The sequence below is a fragment of the Lactuca virosa genome, chromosome 8 (assembly GCF_052849685.1).
Source record: "Lactuca virosa cultivar CGN04683 chromosome 8, Lactuca_virosa_CGN04683_v6, whole genome shotgun sequence".
NCBI lineage: Eukaryota > Viridiplantae > Streptophyta > Magnoliopsida > Asterales > Asteraceae > Lactuca > Lactuca virosa.
Genome location: NC_136433.1, coordinates 289610493 through 289615981, shown reverse-complemented (window position 1 = coordinate 289615981; position 5489 = coordinate 289610493). Strand labels below are relative to the sequence as shown.

General features: G+C 36.7%; 1 long non-coding RNA gene across 1 annotated transcript; it reads right to left on the bottom strand.

Moving 5' to 3' along the window:
• Positions 1-1826: 1826 nt before the first annotated feature.
• LOC145129771 (uncharacterized) lies at positions 1827-2273 on the bottom strand. The gene is made up of 3 exons (XR_013717656.1): positions 2199-2273; positions 2030-2061; positions 1827-1921 (listed from the first exon to the last, which is right to left on the bottom strand). It is a non-coding gene; the product is annotated as an uncharacterized LOC145129771 (long non-coding RNA).
• Positions 2274-5489: the final 3216 nt, after the last annotated feature.

The window sequence follows — 5489 nt, the reverse complement described above, 5'->3', positions numbered from 1 at the left end:
TCAAAAAGTTGGAAATTAGTACAAGTAAATGGAATGAAATACATTTAAAGAACCAAAGAACATAAATTTGTGTGTTTGTTGTTTTTCAAAACAAGCCCTAATTAATGTCCCCTGTTCAGATGTTGTTGCTATGTGCGTGTGCAGCCAATGGTGATTAAATTTGTGTGTATGCTGTTTTTGTCATAGCAACAAAAGTAGCATGTTATCTTTGTTTTTAAAAATGAAAGTAACATGCTATTTTTGTCCCAAAAATGAAAGCGGTTGTAACTGAAAGAAACAAATACACAGGTAAGTCAAAAAGCATGTTGCTTCTTAATGCATTTAGTCATCACTGAATCAATCCTTTCTAATGAAAAACAAACATCATACAAATCTTTGATTGTACTTTGAAAAATCCAGTGTATATCTTTGAGAACAATGCCCTAAACCCTAATTACAAATGCATTCAGTCATCTCTGAATCAATCCTTTCTAATCAGAAAACAACATATACACAAACATCCAGACTTCTAACTCTTTGATTATGCTTTGAAAAGTCCAATGTATATCTTTGAGAACAATGCCCTAATTACAAATGCTTTAAAGTACTATGCCAATATGCTATAATGAGGAAAAAATATTTTTTTTTAAAAAATATGCATTCTTATTTCAACTATTTGTCAAAATTCAGATGGATTAACCTGGAAAGCTTCACAGCAGGGACCTCTTTCCCATATTCAATTAAATAAATTGCAGCTCCAGAACCTGCAATATATTCAAATGTTTTTCAACATTCTAAATCGTTATATTTTATTATCTTCAACACTTTAATTATAAATCAACTACATAACACTGAACAAAAATATGTCGATGTTAATAAAGTTGTGGTAAGTTGATTATAATTTTCTTTTTTATGTGTTTTATGGTTTCAAAAGTGAAATCTTAAAGTTTTTAAGTGTAATAATTTAGTCTCTATTAAAATCAAATAAAGTTTAATTACGTGTAGCCATGTATTTGGAATGAATTCTTAAAGATCTGTTTCAGTTGGACCCTTAGCAGAATAATGGAAGAACATTCAATCATTTAAAAGATTAGAGGAACAGAAAATTAGAAAAATACCAGTAATGAACAAGAACACTGCTCATAGAAAACCCAACAAGCTGGCCAATAGAGGAACTAATACCACACAAACTCTGCATGTCGCCAGCAAGAGAAGGATGGCTTATGCTGTTCTCTGTCACAGAGGCATCTATAGTCACATCTGCTATAGCAACCCCTGCGGTTGCTGTCATAAAAGACAATATTGCCCATACATGTGACAGGTTTGTGCTAAAAGCGGGTACTAGTATGGCCATGGACAGGGGCGGACGCACTCTTTAAGATATAGGGGCACATGCCCCCAATAAGCAGCCCAAATTGTTAAAATGAATTAAAACTAAAAGGTAACTGAATTGCCACTTGGCAGCTTCCCCTTTATATAATAACTCATATCCTTCAATATTTCTTCACCCACTCGATGTGGGATCGCTAAGTGGCAGCTAACATTCATTTCTTTTTCTTTTTTGGCCTGAATTTACTTTCATAAATCTTTTTGTTTTTTTTTTTTTGCTTATTTTAACTTTTCCACTAACTTATGAATAAGTTCCCACTTTTAAACTCGTTTAGTTGTTTTCATTTGTGGTTATATTTATCACTTTTAAACTCGTTTAAAATGTATTTCCATAAAATAATTATTTATGTAATTTTAAGTACTTAGCAATATATAACGAAAGCTAACCTTAAAAACCATAATCCGAGCCAAATAAAGGGTAAAAAAACCGAAAAACCACAAGACCGGACTAGATATTTTGACCATTTAGCTCGACCTTATCATATAAATGGTCCCAAGTGCCCCCAACATAAAAAATTCCTGGATCCGCCATTGGCCAGGGAACCGATTAAACCTGTGAATATACATAACCATCCATCAAATTGATACAAAAACTTGGTAAAAATGTTAAATTTCTACACAAGTTCGTTTGATTTTGCACTTGAAAAGTGGTGGAACATACCAGCAAATATGAAGCAAGGGCGTCTTCTTAATCTGAAAATGGGAACAATATCAGTCATAAGACCCCAAAGAGGTTTAATAATCCATGGGATTTGAATGATCCCATAGTAAAACTGTGCTTCGGAAGGTTGTAACTTCTACACATCTTTCATTTAGTATTGTATGCTCACCCGATACAGACCAATGCTCGTGCCCTGATTGATTCCGTACACAATCATGACAGCTAGAACAAATCTCCAGCTTAATTCATCGCTCAGCATTCTAATCCAATTTATAGGTCTCCAGATCAAATTCCCATCTTTTCTTCTTTTAATGTTGTCTGCTTCGTCCATCTGAGCTGATTTTCCAGCAGAACAGTCAAAAAGAAGTTGTTCCTAATAGTCACATCTAAGAATTGTAACAATACCAGTAGCAGAGACTGGCTTTAGCAGAGACATGTAATAAAAAAAATAAAGAAAAGATGGTAAAATAAATAATAGTAAGTTGGTTTTTTTTCCAAGCCAAACCAAACCTCTCGATAGATGAGCTCTCTAACATCATCTTTTCCCAATTTCCTCCTCTCAAACTCAAACTCCATCTTTGATATGGCATGGGTTGAAGGTTCTCTCTCCACATTCGCCAACCCTTAAAAGTAGGGATCCTACAGTGCCTGAAAAAAGAACCCAATGCCAAAATCAAGTTCTGTAAGGCTCGTCAAATAATGTTTCTATGATCCATCACCAGCAGTCCAAGATCCAGATCTAACAAATTAATAATTAAATAAATAAATAAATATCAAGGACAATGTAGAAAATAACGAGAAATTGACTGATTCAAAGCCTACTTGTGCCAAAAACCTAAGATTAGGCAAGTAACTTGGATATTACATTGATATGCAATAACATCATTTAGAAGTTCGTATCATGATAAAATTCCAGAAACCCTACTCTCTCTCCCTTCCAAAATCAGAGATTACAAATCCATATTACTGAAGATGGCGGAGATTTTGCCCTAAATCAACGGTGTTAGAGGAAGAAACAGAGGAAAAGGTAGCGAGTGTGGATGGAGAGAATGTAGATGAACGATTATAAGCACATCATACCTTTGTTAAACCGAAAGAGAAGAATCGGACCTGCTTCTCATTCAATCGAACCTAGAGGAGAAGAGATTTTCGTCCAGTGGAAGGTGGTGCGCTTTAGTCACCTATCGGAAGATCAAGGTCACAAGCCACAGCAACACAATCATCCAGCAAATACAAGTAGCAGAAGCGCCGTGACTGGAACACGTTCTTGCAGTAATTAAAGAACCACAAACCACCGTTGACGCTAGTGAGGTGAAGCGGTGCCCACGTGATCGAGTTCCTAAAGTACCTCGACTAGTTCGGGAAGACGAAGGTTCACGTGACAGGATGTCCTTACTTTGGCTACCCAAACCCACCCACGTCGTGTGCTTGTCCACTGAAACAAGCTTGGGGGAGGCTCAATGCGCTCATCGGCAGGCTTAGGGCGGCGTACGAGGAGAACGGTGTAAGCATAACATACCATTGTTAAACCGAAAGTGAAGAATTGGACCTGCTTCTCGTTCAATCGGACCTAGGGCTTGTAAGGAGAATAGATTTTCGTCTAGTGGAAATAAGGAGAAAAAGCGGGGTTTTTAACTTTTGGGATTTCCTCCCCCGAATAAAGAACGCGCGCTTCCAAATAAATTTATAAAGCGACATGTTTATACGACACGCTCTTTTTTTCATAGGCACCCTCCATGTTGTTGTTTTTTTACATTAATTTTAGGGCACTCAAAAATGCGTGTCCTATATCCTTTAAATTTCTAGAGAGCTGACATTATTTTTAGGGCACACACTTTTGCGTATCATAAATCAGTGCGTGTCATAAATTGTGTGTCATTAAAGGTTTGTTTTCTAGTATATGATCCCTTATCTAAAGGACGCGTCATTGACTAGGTCAGAGTTCGACAACGGCTTTTGAGAGCTACGATTGCTAAGTCAGATTTTAAAGTTGCATTGGCAGTTATAGTTATTATACTTATCCAAGTGGGAGACTGTTGGATTAGGTGTCTAAGCCCATAACCATAATTGGTATGTACTTGATCTGATAGTAGCATAGTCCTTTTGGGTTGTCTTCACCATAGCAACTTGATAGGATGACTTTTGGAGAAAAAGGTTATTAAATGATTTATTGATATATTATAAGAATAATATATTAATTAGAAGTCAAGTTATTTAATTAGTATTTAATCAGAAATTAATTAGGAATTAATTTTGGGATTAAAGGAAATGATTAAAAGAACGGGGACTAAATATGCAAATCACTGATAGTTGCAGATTTAGGCTGATGGACTCCTTAAGAGAGGAATGGACGAAATCTATAAGAAGCCTTATAGAGATTTCGTCCAAGGCCTTCTAGAAGGAGTGACCATGGACTGCTTAAGGCTTAAGCAATCGAATTAGGGTTTCCACCTGAAAACCCTAGCAGCCTCAGCTATATAAAGACCCCTTTGGCATGTGATTTTCGGCCCTAAGATTCTAAGAGAAATCCTAGCCGATTTTCATAGTGTTCCACCCTCTCTCTCATTCATCCTTTGCTATTGGTGTTTGTGACTCCATTAGAGGTGTATCACTTGAGGCACTAGAGCTTTCAGAAGTCAAGATCAAGCAAGGAATACTTGTTATTACTAGATAACAAGAAAGGTAATTCTTAAACCCTAATTTTCATATAGATCTCGTTTTTGTATGCTAATATTAGGGTTGTTGCTTTGGAAATCTTGTTTGCATGTATAACTAGAGAAAAACTTAGATCCAAAGCAAGTTGGGTTGCATGATTACATAGGAATGTAGATATGCTCAAAGCCCATCATATATGTGTATTGTTGTGTGGGGTATTTTGAAGAACTCACTAAGTGTAACATCTCGAGATAAGGTATGTATTGAAGACCTTTACATTCATTGAATTGTCAAAATTAGCCCTTGTTAGAGAAGAGGTGGCAAATGAGTACGCAGGGCGTACGTATGTGTACGCTCAGTGTACTCATGAGCGTGTTATGGACGCGGAGGCCACCTAGTACGTTGGGCGTACTAGGCTCAGAGAGTTAACCCTAATTAGCTTGTGTGTTCCTATTTAAGGAACATGATGGCCTCATTTCTGGCCACCATTTCCAACACCCTACTCCCCTTAAACCCTATATTCCATTTCCATAGCTTGTGAGAGCATAGTGTGGCTTATTGAGTGTTTTGGTGAAGTTCTTTGTGAAGAAGGAGCTTTGAAGGAAGAAGAGTTGGTGTCCTAGCTTTTGGATCTGAGTTTCCCTGAGGTTGAAGCATCATTTAGAGGTATCAAGCTCAAAGCTTTACCATTATTTTGTTTAATTCATGTATTGGTCCATTTTAGGGTTTATGTCCCCAAAGTTTGAAGCTTTAAGAGTTGATGAACTCCAGAGCACAATACCTGTCCATTTAGATGTCCTTAGAC